Source organism: Benincasa hispida, chromosome 12 (assembly GCF_027475165.1).
Source record: "Benincasa hispida cultivar pf3 chromosome 12, pf3_genome.v1.1, whole genome shotgun sequence".
In the NCBI taxonomy this organism is placed as follows: Eukaryota; Viridiplantae; Streptophyta; class Magnoliopsida; order Cucurbitales; family Cucurbitaceae; genus Benincasa; species Benincasa hispida.
In genome coordinates this window covers 39,310,826-39,333,397 of record NC_143489.1, presented here as the reverse complement: position 1 = coordinate 39,333,397, position 22,572 = coordinate 39,310,826, and positions in this window count along the sequence as shown.

Below are 22,572 nucleotides of genomic sequence, written 5' to 3'. Positions count from 1 at the left end.
GAGACTGAAAATGTAACTTTTCATAAAATTTAATTTTATATCTATTTGATTATTTAAGCACTATTTGATAACTATTTTGTTTTTAGTTTTTATTTTTTGAAATTATGCTTGTTTTCTAATTACTTTTTTGTTTTTTTTTACCATGATTTTTTTTCCATCTTTTCGAGCTAATCATTTGAATCCTTAGCTAAATTCTATTGAAAAACATAAGTTTTTAAAAACTATTTTTCTTAATTTTCAAAGATTAGTTTGGTTTTTAAAGACATTTCGAACAGTAGATAATAAAACAAAGAAAACAATAGATAAAAGTAGCGTTGATAAACTTGATTTTCAAAAATCGAAAAATTATTAAAGTGCCCTTATTTTTTTTTTTAAAAAAAAACTATAAATGTGTGAAGAAACTAATAAATAACAAAATTTAATTTTCAGAGGTCTGTTGAACATTTCAAAAATTTAGGATGAAATAGATATAAATTTAAAAGTTTTAAGATAAAACTACAATTCAGGGAAAAGAAAAAACAAAAGACAGAGAAATAAAGGGGGTTATCTATTAGCAATACTACAAATATCTTCTCACATTAATTATGTATATTTGGAATATTCTTTTATATGATTAAACAACTTGTCAAAATTCTACTCTTATTAATGTCTGTTCTTTAATTTATCTAGATTTTTTTTCCCTCTTGATTTGTAGCATCAGCGACTTGGTCATTCTGCTAATTCATCTTTTTACTACGCTTGTGCTATTTAGCAAAAATCACGGGTTTCAATTTTTCAACTCATCTGTTGTTTTGAGCTCTTTACATGTAGTTTCTCCATTTATCTCGTCATACCATAGTACAACCCTTAAACCTTTTTTTTGCTTTAGGGATGTTCAAAAAATTCGATGATCCAAAAAAATCGATCAACTCAATCAAATCGTACAATTTAGTTGAGTTATCAACTCATTTGGGTTGGGTTGGGTTGAGTTGAGTTCAAATAAATGAAAATTTTATGGATGAGGTTGGTTCATGGGTTTACCTAATATAACCCAAATCAACCCGAATTGATTATTAACTTTAAAATATATATTTTTATTATTCATAACACAATTATTTATGCATATATATTGATTTTAATTTTATTTAATTCTAATATTTTTTAATAATTTAGTCTTCAACAACTCTCAAAATTAGTTTCTTTGCACTCTAGAAAGAAAATTTTCATTATATAAATTGAAATTGAGTTATTAATCTTAATTTAATATATGAAAATAATTAAATTATATTTTTACATATTTACGTTTTGCTTTTTTTAGAACAAAATTTTAAATAAATGATCCGATTAACCCGAACCAACCCAACCCAAATATTTCAAAGTTGAGTTGGGTTGGGTTGGGTTTATTTTTCAATAAGAGTTATTTAGGTTGAAAAAATTTACAACCGGAACAATTAGGTTGGTCTGAAAAGTCTTTCAACTCAATTCAACTCAACCCATGAACACCCTATTTTGCACTAATTGAACCCAAGACGTTATCTTATTTTAAATTCATGGTTAATTTAACCATTATTTAGTAATTATTTGATTTTTTATCTCTAGTTTTTTTTTTTTTTAAATTAAGCTATAAATGTCTATTTTACCTTTTACTTTCTAGCTTCTACCAATATTTTCAAAACTCAAGCAAAGTTTTGAAAACTAAAAGAAGTAGTTTTTAGAAACTTATTTTTGTTTTTAGAATTTGGCCAATAATTCAACTCTTTTATTCAGTAAAAATGAAAACTATTTCAAGAAAGTTAGAGGAAATAGACTTAATTTTAAAAAATTATAAAACTTAAAATCAACGCATTACCAAATGGGCTTTATTAAAAAGAAAAGAAAAAAAAATGATATTTGAACATTATATTAGGGGTCCATATCAAGGTAAGGAATGAGATTTCATATGGATTTAATGATATTGTATAACATTGAGGTTTAAGATAAAGTTAATTAATAATGCAGATATATGTCATTCTTGATCATGTTGCATTATCATTAATATGGAAATAACATTTTAATAATAAAATAAAATAAAATTTAAAACATTAAATCAATATTTGTAGCACGGTTAAATTACATAAATATTCCTAAATTTTATACTTTGTTCAAAAATATTTGAACTTTCAAAAGTTCAAGAAATAACCTTAATTTTTTGAAAAAATAAAAAATAATTCTTATCATTAGTTTTAGATGGAAACCGTTAGTATTTTATTTAAAAAATACCTCAAGCTTAAAAATATTCTTACTGTTAATATATGAATGCAAATAATTAATACTCGTTTAAAAAAATATTCTTAAACTTCTAAAAGGTATTAATATTCTTAGCCTTACAAAAAAAAAAAAAAAAGTTTAAAAATATTTCTATCATTAGTATAGTGATTGATTTGTTTGAAATTTTCTTGAGTTTGAAAAAAAAAGCAATTTTATAACAAATTAAATATATATCCTTTTCCCCATACAACTGCTCTCATTTTTCTCTCATTTGTCTAATTCTTACACCAATTTCCTCACAACAAAATACAAATCAAAACTTCAAGTTAAGGTATAAAATCCTACAAAATCTCACGAGATTTCAAAATCAAAATCTCCTCTTAAAACTTATCAAAATGGTAAATAACCAAATATAAAAACATATTTGACTATTAATGTAAACTTAACTACTAACGTACAACCTTGTTAAAACATATAAATCTTAAGGTCTTCATGGTGCTTCAATTATTCACTTTTTTTTTTGTTATAACCTATATACCTCTACTGAAGGAAAAAAATATTTTTTTTATGAGATAAACAAATGTCAAACAATTAACAAGAATGAGAGTAAAAAGAGAGAAATAACAAAGAGAATATAGAGAAATATTAAGTCATAGATTTCAGTAAGGGAGAAAGAGGAAATGAAAGAGGGTGACAATGCTTGTAAATCAACAGTAAAAGTATTTTTAACTTTTTTTTTTAAGATACGGATACTAATGTAACTTTTTAAAAGTTTAGAAATATATCTGCAATGAGTATTAAGATTTACTGTTTATATTCATATATTAACAATAAAGGTAGTTTTTAACTTTTCTGTAAGTTCAAAGGTATTTTTAAAACTTTTGAAAGTTTAAGGATATCTTTGAAACAAAACATTAATGGCTTCTATCCGAAACTAACTGTAAAGGGTATTTTTTTTTTTTTTTAAAGTTTAAGGGTATTTTTAAACTTTTGAAAGTTCAAGGATATTTTTGACATAAAGGATAAAGTTTAAAGACATTTTTTTTTTATTTATTTATAATTTAGCATTTGTAATCCAATCGTACTACACTTTTTTTTTTCTTTTAAATAATAGTAATACTATACATAATTAAGAATAAAGATAGATAATAATATCTTTTCACTATCTAAAATAAGCTTTTGAATCCTCAAACCTTATTGTGACACAGTTTTATGGTTACTTTACGAAGACAAAAACTTTTAATATTAATTTGTTTTAAGTTTTGAGTATATATTGACAATATATCTATCTATATATATATATATATCTATATCTATATATATATATATATATATATTTTGCACAAATTAAGTGAATAGACCAATTCAATGTTTAACTACCTTCACTTAGATTGTTGCATCCCATTAGCATCAATTGCATCTCTTTGACTAAAAAGATATTACAAACTATCGCACTCCATTAGTGAAGGGTAAATTGAAAATTTAATAAAAATATAAGGACATAACGAAGATGTAGAGATTGTTCCCGACAACCATTATATATATATAGGCACTTTTTTTCTAAAATGATGATGATAATAAAATCTATCTATTTCTTTTTTTTTTCCTTAAGTAGAAGAAAAATCGAGCCATTTCACTTTATGTACATATTGTATTAGAACCTAATAGAATAAAATAAGTTAAATGTCAATGCTCTTACATAACTAATGAAATAAAAATGAATTTAAATTGATAAAAATGTTTAAAAATAACCCAATGCATTAAATATTATGTAGCTTCATTATACAAAAGTTGACAAATTATGTTTTTCACGTTGTGAAACTTATTCAAACTTGGTGAGGAATCTTGTTTCATTGTTTAAGACAGAACGGTAGAGGGAAGTACAATGAAAGAAGAAAAATATAATATAAAAGAAGTAAACCAATTATCTTTTTCTAACCATTTCTTCACAAATATTGACCATAACATAGTCAAGTCATCACATTATCGATATTTCATTTCAATTCCCACTTCCATATTTGCTTTGAATTAGAAGACTAAAAAGAATTTAAATATCGATTTCAACGAACACGCTTCTGATGAACAAGATCTCATATAAAGTAAATATTGATTTCAACATACTTTGTATGAGAGTGGAGAGCTGGATTAGCACTTAAGTGTACAACACGCAAGTTGTCACACTGTAAAGGAAATTGATATAAACAAATATGTAACTCAGTGAACAGAGAATGTAACCATATTAATTCTAACGATACATGAGCTAGACTTTTGTACTCAGTTTCTATGCTAGATCTCGATATTACTGATTGTTCCTTTTGATGCCAACTGAATCAAATTTTCTTCAAAGAATATGCATATTTCTGAGGTTGATTTTTTGTCATTTGGGTTTGAAGCCCAATTTGCATCAACAAAACCATAAATATTTAAATCCTTTGGTTTCTTAAATAATAATCCATGATCAAGAGTTCTTGTTAAGTATCTTAGGATTCTTTTTATAGCTTGCCAATGGAATTTATTTGGAGAATGCATAAACTAACGGACTTTATTTACAATGTATGCAATTTCTGGTCTTGTGAGATTGACAAATTGTAGGGCTCCTACTATACTTCTGTATAGTCGATCATCATCACTTTTTTCTCCATGATATACAGATAAGATAGAGCCACTAACCATTGGAGTAGATATGGATTTGCATTCTGCATTTTTGCTTTATATAGTATGCCCAAAATTTCCACATACTTGACACTGAAGCTTGTCATTGTTGTTCCAAAATTTATTGTTCTGCTTGTTTCCTTGATTTTTGCCCTTTCTGTTTACATCATCATTATTCATTGAGGAAGAAGAGTTGGATGACTCTTTGGGTTGATTATGAGTTGTAAAGTTCACAGAAGAAACAGGCCATCAAAATTCACTAAGCTATGTCTTTCAATTCGGTTTTCTTGAGCAAGAAGTTGAAAGTAGACTTTTTGGAAAGATGGATACTCATCTTTATTAGTAATCATAGAAAATCTTGAGTCATATTCTGGTCTCAATCCGGCTAAAATATGCATAATATAGTCTTCATGAGAAATCTTTCTCCCAACAACATTTAAAGAATCGACTAAGTTATTGATTTTCTTGAAATATTCTTCAAATTTCATATTTTCTTTCTTCATTACTTCTAGTTTATCTTTAAGATCAAGAACTCGAGCTATATTGCGAGAAGAAAATCGTGCATTGAGAACTATCCATAACTCTTTTGATGTATCGCAATTGAGCATTTCAACAAGTAGGTCTTTCAATATGGCTCCAAGAAGCCATGAAGTGATTAAGCTATCTTGTTTAATCCAAAAGTCATACTTTGGATTAATGGTTCATGATGAAGATGATTTTGATTCATCACAGATGAATTTTAAAGGAATGTTGGTATCTGGATCGATGAACGTCTCAAGGTCAAAACTACGTAGGATAGTTGTAATCTATAGTTTCCATGAGAGAAAATTACCTTCATCTAATTTCACGGTATCAATTTTTCTTTCCAGATTTATCATTTTCGGAGGGACAAAGAAATTGTTGTTGTTGAGGATTGAGCCCTAGATGGAGAATCCATGTTTGAAGAGAAAAAAATTCATGGGTTGGGTTGTGGTGTTTTTTTTCCTCTCGAATTGATCAAGTTGGCAACCCAGATGACCCAAACATGGTCTCCAACCCAATCCATGTACCCCTTATTCATAACTCTCCAAATTTCACAATTTCAGCTTTGTCCCAAATATCTCCTTAAAAAAAGATGCACTTTTAGTTGGTTTTGTTTAAGTTGTATTTGGTTTGAATACGTTTTTTAAATATTTGTCACCTCAAAATCTGGGTTGGGTTAGGTTGGGTCGTGGGGTTATTATTATTATTATTTTCTTCTTAATTTAAAATACTTAAATTTATCTACAACACATAATAGCTAAAATATCATAAAACTAAATTCTTACGTACAAAATATCTATAGTATTTATTACACACCCATATTATAGATATTATAATATCTATTTCTTACATAAAAGAAATATATATACACATATATATAATTAATAATTCGGGTTGGATTGAATCAACCCAATTTTTTTAATTGGAACTCTAGACCCAACCTAACACAAGAAAAAAAAAAATCAACCTGGCTCAACCCAAAAACAAAACTAACACAACCCAATCTAATCCTTACAATTTGGATTGAATAGTCTGAATGATTCGAGTTGTCGAGTCATTTGAACACTCTAGTTATGAAGTCATGAAACTCATCGTATAAGAAGTTAATAGATAAGACGTAAAATTAATGATGTTTTAATTATAGGACTGACGTATTCCTTTGGTCAAACAAGACGTTCTACCTCCCATCTCCCCACTCCCATTCTTTGGATCAAACACTCATATTTAAGCATTAAAAAAAAGGGATGCTTCTTCATTTTTCCCCCCAACTCCCCACTATACTATTTGAGGAAATGCCATTATTTAATCAAAAGATCAATAATATAATATTTAGCACTTTACAATATTAAATAACTAGCATATACGCGGAAGAAGAAGTTTTTGCTGACAAATTCTTTATTATTTGTTTTTTCTTTCTAAAAAAAAAAGAAAAAGAAAACAGCTAGACATTGAGAAAAGTAATATATATTTTTTAAATAAATTTGAGCACGTCCAAAGCAAGACTCAAATAGTAATATTTAATAAGAAAAATAAAGTAGTAAAAAGGAAGATGAATTATTGTACATGGGGCAGGACATTTGCCCTGTCCAAATATTGAAAGCACCCACAATGCCATGTTCAGAACTATTCAACATTTTAAAATTTCATAATTTCTTTGAAAATATAACTAAATTAAATATGTAATAATTATTTAATTTTTCAAAATTACACTTATCAACCGTTGTTTTATCTGTGAATTTCTTCGTTTTGTTTATATTTTATTTTGAGGAGAGATTTTTAATATCCAAGCCAAACGTTGGAAAAAAAGAGAGTAGATTTTAGGAAATTTGTTTTTTAGGAAATATGAAAATTTAAATATTTATTACAAAATTAAAAGCTCAATGATCTATTATAACCTTTTTAAAATTTAAAGACATATTTAACATAAACCGAAAAAACGAAAGATTAAACTTGTAATTTAGCTTCGAAAATAGTTTTTAACCAAAGTCCAATTCAATTCATTAAGGCGTTAAGTTCACATTTTATAATATTAATCTTAATAAAGAAATAAATAAATAGTCAAGAAATATGTAATTGACCAAGTCAAACCATGCTTTATTATTATTATTATTATTATTATTATTTGGTTCTTTTTGAAGTGAGAATATAGTTGTAACTATCTTTTGATTTTGTCAAAAAAAAAAAAAAAAAAAAAAAAAAAAAAAACCCCTCTTTTGATTGTTATTAGCTTTTAACGTGAGTTATTTCCCTTTTTAAATCGGGATCAACAAATATTGTGGATTTGGGAGATTTTCTTGTGGTTCAATTATTTACGTTCCACAGATACTATTTATTTTTTATTTTTAGTTTTTTAAAAAGATTTTCTATACATATAACTTAATTAAATAGATTTAAGAGAAATTTTTATAAATAAAAAATCTTAAAAATATTTACATTTTATAGTAAAAAAATTTCAGAATTACTTTGTACTTTTGGAACTTTTTGTTATAAAATGTAAATATTTTTAAATATTTTTTATACTTAAAAAGACTCTAGATTTAATACAAAATTATCTTCAACTCCCTACCTTTTTTTTAATAAATAGCCAAATAAGATGAAATATTACACAAAAATCTAGCCTAAATGTCTATATCACTCTACATGAATTTTAGAATTTTAAAAAATACTAATAAGAAAAAACAAATATGGAAAAAAAATATATCATATTCACACGTATTAAATGGTTTTTCTTTTTTACCAAAATCGTTGTATTTTCAAAATCAAATCTTGGAAGAAATCCCCATCTCCCCATTTTCCAAATCCCCTAACCTGGACGAACTCCTCCTTGTGGATCTTGTCGAATCATCTGAAACAACCAATTCCATGACTTCCATTCAATTTGACCAACAACTCAAGCAGTTGTACAACATTTTCAGGTGTTTCAACATGAACTTTGACAACAACCTCATGCAACTTGAGCTCGATGCCCTCCTCTGCTTCCTCGACATCAAACCTTCCAGCGATCAACTTTAGTCTCTCCTCTCCAACATGGATTCCAACGAAAACAGATCCATTGAATCAAAGGGTTCCACTGTTCTTCCTTAATTGAATCAAATGGCAACATGATTCACTTAAAGTTGCATAAATTTTATAAATGTTCTTTTTGATAAGATACACATGAAGATGTCTCACTTTAAATTAATAAGTGATTTTAATTTAACTAGCAATAATTTGGTGGAGAAGACATGTTTGTCCTTCGATTGACACAGGGAAATGCTCATGTAGCAGCAAATCAAAGGACAATCCCTTGTGAACAAAGTTCATAATATACTCAGGAGTAAGACTACGTTGCCTAGGTCATCATATTGAAATAGAAACCCAACTAGTCAACGGAGTTACATCTAGTGGTTACTATTTCACAGTCTGGTCTTGTGCAAAATCATTGCCCAGGATACCCCACTCACGTGTCTCTTGGATCACTGCATTTGTATCAAATACAAAGTGGGTCGTATCTATAGTGTTATTAGGATAAGGTACCCAGCTTTACTCCTATACTATAAACCCTTTAGGTTGTATCATGTACATTGATCCCTATATGTCTCTATATACAGTTCAAGACTCATAAGACAGCCAAGGATGTTAGTTTATTGGATTTTAGGGTTAATAAGACAAAATTAAATAAAATATAAATAACACTTATTGAGAAAAATATTAATAACTATTTATTAATGATGGTCATTTAATTACATTAACTATCTACGAGTTTTATGGTATAAAACCCAATATAAGGATCTCCTCAGAAAGTGCCACAACATGGATATCCTAACTAGTTGCAAATTCAATTGTTCTACAATGGATTAGTTACGAACATCTTAGACGTTGCTGCTAGAGGATCTATTTTTGAAAAATTTGCTTCAAAAGCTTAAACTATTTTGGAAGACATAAGCACTACAAATTACAATTGGCCTAGTGAAAGAGCACCAACTACAAGAGCAGCAAGGTTATATGAAGATGAGGTAAAATCTATAAAGGCTCAATTGACTGCAATTACTAATACTCTGAATAAATTAATTGCAGGTAGCCAAACCTAAGTAAATCCCCTAACCATGGCAGCCGAAGTAGCTATGGCAACTAAAATTGCAACCTAGCAACCATGTGGGTAGTGTGAATTTGAAACAACCAACTTTGTGGGTAGGAATCAAGGATATTAGGGATGCCCACAACAGTAATAACTAACACATTACAATTCAGGTGTGAGGAATCATGAAATTTTTTCATATGCTAACAATAAAAATGTGTTGCAAGGTTCCCTATGTTTTCTTATTGCAAAATTTTGAACCTAAGAGGAAATCTTCCTTAGAGGGAATCATGATTAACTTCATCAAGGAGATTAAGGGCCAAATAACAACATTGAAGGATAGTGTACAAGCCATAGCTAGCAACTACAGAGTATGGTAACCATTGTATAAAGCTTGGCAAGCACAGCTGTAAGTCATGACAAGACCATCCAACACATGGAGGCTAAATTGGAATAAATAATTACTACTATCAACACTATCCAAGTAAATAATATTCCTAGGACATCTGAAGGAAGGCTCCACGAGCAATGTAATGTAGTGATATTTAGAAATGGAAGGCCTTGAATGAGCCAGTTGTGAAATCATCCCCTGAGCCTTAGAAAGTTGAAGCAGAAAAGCTTGTGAATGCTGATGAAGAGAAATTTGAAGAAGAGAAGAAGAAAAAGGCATCCAAATCATCATCATCAGAGAAGTTTCCTACTCCTAATCTTCTTCTTATTGAACAATTTCTTATCCTCAAGATTTAAAAAGAAGAACTTGGATGCAAAATTTTCTCGGTTAGAAGATTCATATTGATATTCCCTTTATAGATGCACTTGAACAAATGTCTAATTATGTGAAGTTCATGAAAGAAGTGTTATCCAAGAAGAAGAAATTTGAGCAGTATGAAATTTTGAATCTGACTGAAAGTGTAGTGTAATTCTTCAAAAGAAGCTACCTCAGAAATTAAAAGATCTAAAGAGTTTTAGTATTTCCTGCACCATTGGCTCTCTTTATATCAAGAAAGCCTTATGTGATTTACATTTTTATATTAATCTTATGCCTTTGTCTTTCTATAGGAAATTAGGACCTCAAGAGGTGAAGCCCAATTCAATTTCATTACAGATGGCAGACAGATCTTTAGCTTACCTACGAGGTATAGTCATGGATATGCTTGTTAAGATGGGCCAGTGTATCTTGCCTGTAGACTTTGTGGTTATAGACATGGGGGAGGATTTAGAGGTCCTCATCATCTTTGGAAGACCATTCCTGACCATAGGGAGAGCTCTCATTGATGTTGAGGAAGACAAGTTGACCTTTAGAGTCAATAATGACAAGGTAATCTTTGGTATATATCAATCTCTCAAGAGCCCAAACGAGGTATGCATGTGTCATAGAATAGATAGCATTTATGAGATTACTTGTAGGCATTCTATGATAATTCCTAATGACCCACCTTATATAAATAGGAAAGTTGAATATGTTGATCTCTTTAATTATGTTGATGCGAATGAGGACCCCCTGATTATATGGATTGTTTATCTAATTGGAAGGGATGTTATAATTATTTGATTCCTACATGTGGATGCAAAAATGGCATATCAAAACCACCATGGGATATGGCATGAGCAAGAATCTTGTCTAGCTAAAAGATGTTAAACTTGGCACTTCTTGGAAGACAACCTAAGTTTTATTATTTTTCTTTTCTTTTAGTTTTAGTTTTAGTTTTATTTTAAAATCAGAGCCATTCTTATCATTGCTATTATTTTTCAGGAACATTGCTCAAGACAAAGTACTCGGTCTGCTAACATGTTTGGTGGACTCCTATACGCTTTTTGACTTATATCACTTACTTTGAGTGACTATGTTTTTCTTTTTATGCATTGAGGATAATGCATCATTCTAAGTTTAGGGTGCGAAGCAGACTAAGTAATTTTTTGCATTTTCCTTATCTTGTTATGCATGTTAATAATAAATTATGGTTATATGTATGTTAGAGAAACTTTTAAAATTTTTTAGTGGAAAAGATGATGAGAAAATCTTTATGCATGTTCTTGATGATGAGTTTCCATTATCTCGCATGTGCTCAAATAATCTTGGATAACATCTCCTAAAAATCACAAGTGTTCTCTTAAAAAGATAAAGTATAAACTTAATAAGAGGTAATTCTTGGTGAGTACTGAGGTCAAACACGGAGACTTTGTTAAAATTCAACTAATTAAATAATGGTTTCCTAATTAGATTTATAGGTTAAACGATCAATAAGTTGTAGAATGTGTTTTTTTTTATCATGTATAAAACATAAAAGTGCAGTAAATATAACTCTCGGTGAAGGGTGGATTTACATTTATGTACAATAAACAACAGTGAGAGAATATAAAGGAAAAGTATAGATGAGAGAAAAGGGGTTGAGATGAGTAACATCAATCCTTTGACCACATTTCTAAGTATATGTTCATGTTTATAACCACAAATGGATTCCACCTCTTCGGTGAGTTAGTCACATATATCATATTTCTATGATGCATGCTTAGGGTTACTTTAACTTAAGGTTGTATTATCTCTAAATAAACTTCTTACTTTGCTTAATGAGATCCACAATCACTTGCTCTCTTAAGTAGTTAACTGTTACCATTTGGTCTGATTAACTAGATGGAACTAAGAGTTGGAGTTGAACACACAATAAGCACCATGAACTTCTACCTTTTATTTTGTTCGTTGGAATGATACTATACTCACCCCAACCCTCTAATGATTTAGCAACTCATGGTGAGGAGAAAAGTAAAAATGGAAGAGAAGATAGAAATGGAAGTGATGATGTATTAACTATGAAAGAGTTTAGTACAATATTGAAAATAATATATGAATATAAAAGTAAAGAGATAGAAAGAAACGATGGATGGAATGAATACAAGTTGTTGATAGCAATCTCTTGCTTCCCGTTAAGTTAAATGATTTTTGTTACTTACACTCCATTGCAGACGTGGAGGAATGTTGAGGAGAAGAATCTCTTGTGCTCTTGCTCCTAACGACAATGGAGGTGGAGGTTGCTCTTGAAAAGATGGAAGAATGTTTTCTTCACCAATTAGTGTTCTCTCTTTATATGAGCATTCCTCCTCCTCTCTTCTTCTTCTTTTTCCTATCTTTTAGGGCCTTCTGTATATAGTTGGACGTGGGGACCATTCTTCCATACAAGACTATGGCATACGCATCAAGTAGCTTTTTCATGTTGATTGTTATAGTTGTGGGGTCCCCTACTTGTTGGGTTTTATGTCCTAAAACTTGTGGTTTGTAAACATTAAATATATTCTCTTACTAATAAAGACGTTACTAAGGTTTATTCAATAAAGCTGTTATTAAATATGTGAATTACATATTTTGTTTTAGAAAATCTTAAATCCAATAAACTAAGATTCATGACTATAATATGAATACTTGGACTTTATGTAGAGACATAAAAGTGAATCGAGTTCAAGTAAATAGCCTAAACGATCTATAGCATACAGATAAGACTGGGTACCTTATTCTGAAGACATTATCAGATGCGGTCCATTTTATATTTAATACAAGCGATGTGATCCTGAATCGTTCATGTAGAGACATATCAGTGGAAGCATTCTATGCAAAAAGTTTGTATAAGACCGAACCAAGAAATAAGTCATTCTTATCTTATAACATCGTTTATTGGTTAAGACTGATTTTTTCAAATACGATGACCTAGGTAACTTGACCTTAGTCCTAAGCTAATTATGAACTTCTATTTATTCGGGATTATCCATAAATCTGCAGCGGTGAGGGTGGCTCATTAGCGTTGACTCAATATGCCTCCCATTTTAGGGGTAAAATTGGGTAGATAGCTAGGGACATAGGATGCAAGGCGGGATTCACTCCCACCCACTTCTAGGGATAGTAGAGAGGTTGTTCCTTTTGAAAGAAATCAAACATGAGGATTTCCATGAGCAGCGGAATAATCGTTCCAAATTTCAATCGTATTTGAACATAAATAGTTATAGCACACAAACGGAAACTAACTGGCCATGCGACATACGAAATTATAACATGCTTAACAAAGATCAATGGATAAAGAATCATACCTTTGAAGACTCATCTTCAACCTCCCTTGATCCTGAATGCTCATTCAATCAGCAAGATAGTAAACCCGAACGCTCGAACACTACGACTGCAACACAACATGATCATAGTAATCACGAACATAATGATCTCCAAGATCACGAACAAAACGAACAACCTCTAAAAACTTCGAACTATGTCGAGTTGAGTACGACACCACCACAATGGCTACCTTGGTATTCTCAGTGTGAGAATCCAGAAGTGTAGGCTCCGTGTGGACTTGGTTAGAGGACGAGACAGGAGAAAAAATAATCGTGTAAACAATTGAGCAAGTGAGAGATGACAAGGTCTATCGTATAGACGATGCCCAATCGTTTAACAAATGTTATGCAATCGTTTAGCAAAAGCTCCATAATCGTTTAACTAAAGGCCAGCTGAGTGAACTATCGTGTAGTGTCACTCCACGATCGTCTAGTCTCTCTTAAGCAATTGTTTAGTGAATCTAGTCTACTTGACATCCACCGCAAGTCTTTTCGAGAATGGAAAATCTCAAATCATACTAAATTTAGGAAATTATTTTTCCTTTTATCTCACAGTTACCATCTCACAGTTACCATGAAACTACCAATAACCTCCCACTCAATTGGTTATTAAAGAACATGGTATTTAATGTAAATCTCATTTACATTAATCCTCCACTTGATGTATCTCATACATCACACCGATCATATCATATATAATCGAATTACCTCCGGTCAATTTGAACATTTCAAATCAACACCAAGAACTGGCTCTCAACTTGAATCCATTGAGCTACTAAGGAGACCTTATAGACCTGTAGCTCGAAGCTTCAATGGTACATGAATAACTGACTAAACTCTTTAATCACGAGATCCACTATCCGTTAACTACCAGGCACTCCACTAGAGACCGATAGCTGAACTCTCCTTACCATAGATATATTATGTGTTCATATCAACCAATCAACAATGCGATAACCCTTCATAGATCGCTCGTAAGTACAGTTGGGTCAATAACCGTTATGCCCCTATAGTTACATCTAACTCCTTAAGTACCACTGATCCCTCTAATGAACATAAGTCATAGTTCTACAATGACTGAGTCCTCTCTTCCAAAGAGAAGTTGTGGCAACTATGTTCAAGACCTGGAATCAGACCTTAACGGAGCAATCTATCTACTTACTCTTGCTTCGGGGAAGGAGTAAATTCCATCTTGTGTAAATGAGTTCCCAGCTCTCAAATTAGACAAATCCTCAAAAAGATAGACATGTTGAGTTGGCAATCTAGCCACTCTCACCCATACTAATCAAAGGATCACACTCAAAGGCAAGAGTTCCCAAAATACTCAGGATTGAGGTCATGTCACCTATGGTCGTTTAGGTGAGATGTAAGTCTCCAATATCAACGACGTTATATACATGAATGGTCAAGCTCTTTGTATAGGACACCCTCGGTCGCATGTCTCCACATGAATGGTTAGGATCTATCATCTGTAGTAGTTCACAACACTTGCAAACCTCTACAAAGTGAGCCGTATCCGTAGTGTCGCCAGGATCAGGTGTCCCTCCTTAATTCTTATACTACAAACCTATTTAGGTTATCACTTAAGGCATGATCCACTTGTACATCTCATATACATGTTTAAGTTTTCATATAATAACCATGGAGCTTTTTTTTATTGGATATGAGTAAATGCCAGATAAAATAACTCTTATTTTATTCATAATGATGTGTATATATTACAAACTACGAGACTTCGGGAGAATTAGGACAGCAATCCCAACACCTTTAAGTACTGACTTTAGGTCTTGAACAAAGGGCCCCACCCTCACATTGGCCTGAGAGGGGTTTGGTTTAATGATTGGATCACAAACCAATTGTTCATTAGAGAATCAGTAGGACTTAAGGAATAAGAGGTAATTAAGGGGGTAAAATGGATATTTGACCAACCATAATTATGAACGAACTGTGAAAAGTCGACTTACTGATGATGGTTATATCAAGTGGATAGAAATATTGAAGGAACTCTTAAACGAGAGTATCCATGAGCGGAAACGGATCTTTCCGATTTCATTGTGATAGAATTACCACACATACATTCTAACATACAGATATACATTATAAACACTAATTATTGGCATGCTTTAACAAATAAATACAAAAGTCTGAGAAAACGTACCAGTTGAAGACTTTCTTCAATCGAACTCGATCCAGTGGAAGCGAACTCCTCACGTTTTTTATCGTCTAGCAAACAGTCGCCTAGCAGCACCACAGTCATCTACACGATCAGCAGCGCACGAACAAATAGTAACCGGGGACTTTGATGGAATTTTTAGAGGGGAGGAGGAAAAGTGATCGTGTAAAACGAACAAGCAAGTGGGAGAAAGAGATGACTATTGTATAGTCGGGTGCTTGTAATTTAGGTCGGGGTACACAATCGTGTAGTAAACACTAAGCGATTGTCTATCAAAAGGTAAACGATCGTTTAGTTTGGCTCGGCGCGCTAAGTGATCATTTAGTAAATGCAAGCGATCGTTTAGAAATTATAGGCGATTGTTTAGTATACGGGTGTGCGATCGTTTAGGAAGACGGGCTCTATCGTATAAGCTCTCAACGTTAAGTGATCGTATACTTTCACACTGTGAGTGAATTTTTGGATCTCTTTCGTGTATTTTGAAAAAATGAAAACAATTTTCATTTTATTCTTCAGTTACAAGAACTGAATTGAACTTCCCACATTCGCACATACTCGGAGAAAACTCGGCCAATTACCTCATAACCGCCTAATTAATTAAATAATGAATATAATCATATTATATTCTTAATCTATAGTTTAATATCATATATCAACTATAGTGTTTTCTCCTCTTCTTGATATAAATTATATTTATATCCAATTTTCTCCAAAATAATGTATCTCATACATTTAGTCAATCATATCATATATAATTAACCAGTTCAAATATATCATATATAATCGAACACCTTCTTGTCAATTTGAATATTTCGAACTGACCCAAAAACTGATTCTCAACTTTTATCTAAGCTACCAAGGGGACCTTATAGACCTATGATTCGAAGCTCCAACGGTACGTGAATAGTTGAATAAACTCTTTAGCCACGAGATCCACCATCCGTTTATTGCCAGACATTTCACAAAAGACCGACAGCTGAACTTTTCTTACCACGGATATATTTCTTTATCCATTGGATATAACCAATCATGAGTACGATGATCCTTCACAGATGCTCGTAAGTACAGCTGGGCCAATTTACTGTTTTGCCCCTATAGTTACATCTTACTCCTTAAGTACCACTGATCCCTCTAATGAACAATACAACATAGTCCAGCTATGTGTGAACACCTCTCGAGCCAAGAGAAAGAGTGTGGTTCCACATCCGTCAAGCCCTGGAATCAGCCTTTAAGGGAGCTATCTATCCACTTGTCCCTACCTTGGGGAATAAGTGAATTCTATCTTGTGTAGCTAAGTTTCCAGCTCCCAAATCAGACGAATCCCCAAAGTGATAGGTTTGAGTCAGCGGCCTGGCCACTCGTACCCATGCAAATCAAAGGATTTTCCTCAATGGTAGGAGTCCCGAACTCTCTTAGGATTGATGTCATGTTACCTATGGTCATCCTAGTGAAGTGAAGTCTCTGTCATGAACGGCGTTATATAACGAGACGTTAACACTTCGTGGTCAGGTCTTATACAAACTCTTTGTATAGTACGCCCTTGCTCACATGTCTCCTACACGAATGATCAGGATCAGACCATCTGTGACAAGTCACAACACTTGTAACTATTCTATAAAGTGGGCCGCATCTATAACATTACCAGGATAAGGTTTCCCTCCTATATCCATATACTACAGACCATTTTGGTTATCACTTTCACATAGTCCATTTGTATGTCACCACATACATGCTTAAGTTACATAAAGACAACAAAAGATTTTAGTTTATTGGTTTGTGGTAAAGCAAATAAAACATTCAACTGAGCAAAATCAAGAAGTGAAGTAAATATCATATATTATACATCTTGGGATAATTTAGGGACGCGTTTTGTTTTGTTTTATTTTTATCATTTAAGGACGAATGAGTTTGAACATGAAATCATGCGTTAGACATAACTGATGCGTTTGCTCACATGCGTCTGAGGTCATGCGTCGGAATGATGATGCGTTAATCTTAGCATGCAATGATCACGCGTTCTTATCAGATATTTTCTTACGCTTGCGCCAAGTATAACAGAAATGCAAGTTTCTCGAGTAATCTAAGGTTGGGACTTGTCACTCAATAATACTTGTGAGGTGATGCGTTTGAGGCGATGAATAAGAATAAAAATAAAGCGAAGAAGGTTTAAATGTTTTACACACTATTTCTACTCCTAATTAAACAGATTGAGCAATAGAAGAGTTGGAATGAGAATAAGTAGAGACACAACAACCAATAACGCATAGTAATGTTTACTATCTTAAATCGCCGTAGTAATTCCAGCTCGTTGCACTAACGCATCACATCTTTCGGTGGTCAGCCGCATGAATATATGTCTATAGTGCATGGTTGCGTCGAGCATAAGATTGTACCTATCTCTAAGAACAATACGAACCTTGCTTAGTGTGTTCCATCCCTTACCTTCTCAGGCAGTTAGACACGGCTACTTAACTTATAGACAAGCAATGTAGCATCCCATAGACAGGCGTGCCACAACCTTTCACCAAGCAAAGAGGATTAACTCACTATACTCGTACAACGCACACCTCTCGGTGGGTTGCTACATGCGTCTTTTCTCTAGGCTACACGATTAAGCATACGATTGACTTTGATAAATAAACATTGAAGATAAACTATGATAGAGATGAAGATGATAAAGAAGACGATAATGAAGGAATTAAGATTTGCATTGATCATAAAATATCTTAATATCTCAAGCTAAAATGTAATACAATACAGAGATTATAAGGGAGATGAAGGATTCTACGTCAAGGCTGCCGGTGGTACCATGGTTGAATGTGGAGATATCTCTCTCGAGCTCTATCTCCGGCAAATGCTCCAATCGTCACTTGGTCTGGGTTGTGGAGATGAAGAATTCTCACTGGAAATCTCTTTCAAGCTCTCATCTATGATCACAAACTTCTGCATTGAGGCAAAAGCTCGGATGTCTTAAAATGAAGGTCTCAAGGGCTATTTATAGAATTAGGACGCCGATAGCTGTAATGATGAAAGTATGTCTCACTGCTGCTTTTGTCGCGGTATGGGCATTGTCACATCGCCTTATCTTGTTGATACTCCTAAGGTATACGTCCGAGTTGAATTTAGCTGAAGTTATCAATGCGTTCTACCCATCTTATGTTCTTCTATTATGGCTATCAATTTGCGACCGCAATCTCTATTTGTTCACCGCATTCTCCATACGTTGGACGCATGCGATTAATGAACGCATGGAAGTGCCGTCTGCGTTCGTCTTTTGCGGTCGCCTGGCTTCAGTGCATGTGTTTGTCTGTGATTGCTTATTACAAACACATGCGTTTGATTCCTGCGATAGCGACAAAAATAGACACTTTGGCACGAAATAACGCATAATATTGGGTCAGTGAGGTTTTAGGTGCTTATCGACGCAAAACTCAATTTTTCACAAATTCTAAATATTATCACTGCATTTTCTACCTGTTAGCCCTCATAATTCTAAATAAAAGGCTTATAATAACTGACATTTCTACCAGTTATCAATACATCACAAGCGTTCGTACAAACTATTTATAAACTACAAGACACGAGACTTTAGGGCATCAACCCCAACAAATACATCTATAGTGAGGAGAGTGCAACTACTGGTCTATAGTGGAGTGTTCCGATAGTTAATGAATGTTGGTTAAATAGGTTAAAGAGTTTAGCTGGTGATGCGTGCAATTATGATGTGATTTTACGGTATTATGTGTTATGTGGTGATCATGCAAGTTTTTCTAACAAGACCCAAGTATAAGCCTTATTAGGTTTCCTGGTATGTCCAGGGTCGAACACAGGGACTACTAAGTAAATATGCGACAACCACTTTGATTCTCTTGCAGTAGTAAAAACAAATGAAATGGATGGTGTTTTGATTAAGAATTTTTCCTATGCATAGAGTTACAATGAGTATGCGATGAAGGGGTTGAGAGGGGTTTAGCTAACATTTCCTAAGATTGTGCACAAGTTATGCAATCATGCTACACACAAATAACAGCACGCCATCTCTTCATACAGAATGCCATAACTCATATTTCTAGGACACATGCAATGAGTATACGATAAAGTCGATAGGACTTATGTCTAAGCTTCTATTCTTGTCTATGCGATAATGAGTAATGAACACATAAAACAAGGTGACCGCATACAATCATACCTATTTCTAGGGTGCATGCGATGTGTAGATAGTAATATAACTTATGTCTAAATTTCTATTTCTTGCTTATGCAATTCTAATCTGACTTTCTCAAGCCTAGATTCTAATTTGACACTCGCAAGTCTAGATTCTATCTTTAGACTACTCCCTCAAGTATCTCTAAAGGGTGAATGATGCATACATAAGACAAGATGATCGCATAAAATGTAAATCTTAAGTCATGCTAGCTAAATACTTCTTAACCTATTCAGAAATTTAGCTACTCATGTGAAGTATGAAGAGATTGAACATAGATTGAAATGAGATTTTCATTTTCTATAAATAAAGTACTGAATACAAAATAACAATGAAATTGAGAGATAAAAAGCCTAATAAGCAATGTCTTGCTCTTGAAAGTGTTGGCCCTTTCTCCTTTGTAACGCTTTCTGGCAGTCTCTCGATTTTTCCGGGAATGATCTCTCGACTTCCTCGTCTCCTTGTCGTCTACGTCTTCTAAGTATATCTACGAGTATGTGCGTGAAAACTAACTCTCTAACTTGTTCCCTTCTTTTACACTGGTGGCCTTCGGTATTTATAGAGCTCAAGGTGAAGCAATCTTTCTTTCTAATGATTGCAATGATGGGCAGTATTAATTCTCCTACTCTGATGCGCAGATTAATGGTCACCGAAAGTTGAGTGTACTTATTACAGTGTGACTTTAACGGCTTGTCAACTAAATTCGAATTCGACCATCATCAACTTTCTGTCCCATTATGATTTATTATGATGTCATCTTGATGCACAGTCTTTATGTAGCAACCTTTTTAAAAAGCTTCTCACGATCGCATACGATCGCAATCTTCAAGCACGTTGACGCCTAGTTCCTTTGGATCGTAATTTTACTTGCGCCATCACATTTTTCCTGCACATAATAAGTAAATTAACTACTTTTATGTGATGGGTGCATGCGATCGCAATTCCTTCCAGTTGCTTTTGCACATGATATTGCTTATTTTACCGTCGCATTCTCTCATTGTTTTACTTATTTGAGCTGTAATAACTTGTATTTCTACTAGTTATCAGTTGAGTAATCTCGGATCGTTGGAACTTATGATCTGTAGGTCCATTAGTTCCCCTGCTAGCTTATATCGGACTAAACTTTAGAATAGTGTGACGAACGAGTTCGAGTGTAAAGTGCTAAATATATCCTATATATTTAACCTAATGTTTAATTATGAATTAAATATATAGAGAGAAAAGATATTTAAATAAGATTTGAATATCAAGTTTTTTTTAAACAGGGATTCAAGAACGGTAAATCAAAATTGATTGAGATTATCGTAGTTTTAATATTAAATTATTTAATTAATTATTTAAATAAAATTAATTTTAAATTAAAGAGGTCAAAATTGGAATGAAAGTCAAAATTGTTAACTATGTCAAAATTGTTGACTAGGTCAACTTTGAGATAAAGTCAAAATGTTGGCTATAGACTTTGAGAGTCAAAGTTTCACTAGTTGACCAATTTAGTGAGAAAATCTAAGATTGACTTAGTGAGAAAATCCAATTTTTAGTGGATTTGATCAAAACAATTTTACTAAGTGTTCTTCCCACATTAAGACACTAATCCCATTTAGAGTTAATGATTTTTTTAGTGTCAATTTGTCATTAACTCAACTTTGCATGATTTGCATGTATTTGCCTATAAATAGAATGATTCTATGAAGTATAATCTTCTTGGTCAAGTGAAAAATCTTGAGAATTATTAAGAATTCTAACCCTAATTCTCTCTTAAACCCTTATATAATTTCTCTCCAAGTTTTGTCACTCACCAGATTCCACCATCTTATTTTAAGGGCGGAGAATAGTCGGAAAAATCTCGTGGTAGTCTACGAACCGATTGTGAGAAGAATTGATCAAAACCAAGAAGGATTTTTGGGCTACAAAGGTTGTTTATTCTAACCCTAATTAAGTTTTGAACATGCATGTCTATTTCCTATAAATTAATGAAATTAGAATTCTTAAGATCTAAATTGCTTCCGCATGTTAGTAGTTAACTCCTTCATTCCTATGTTCTTTTGTCGCAACACTTCTTCTACTGCGTGCTCTTTTCATAAACCTTATTTTTTTAATTTAATAAACACATGGAATGTAATATTGCCCTATTTTCTCATGATCCTAATGATTTTCTTATCAATAACCTCTAGTTATTGTAATTCTAAGAGATAATAACTTGTATAAATACAAGTTATCACATTCCCAAATTTAGAATAATGTTTGTCCTCAAGCATGTCTTTCAAATTACTTCCAACACGAAATTTTACTTACTATGCGTTGTTTAACCTCTTAGAATACTTCCACATCGTGACATTGTTGGGTTTTATGTCCTAAAACTCATGGTTTGTAAACAGTAGAACTTATTCTGAAAATTAAATAAGTTGTTATTGAATATATTGTTTTTTAGAAATCCAATAAACCTAAGTCTCTTGACTATTACATGAGTACTTGGACTTTATGTAGAGACATACAAATGGATAAGATTCAAGTAAATAGTCAGAATGATCTATAGTATATGAATAAGGTTGGGTGCCTTATTCTGGTAACACTATTGGATGCGGCCTACTCTGTAGTTATTACAAAGAGTTGTAAAATGCTATAAACGAAATGATCCTAATTCGTTCA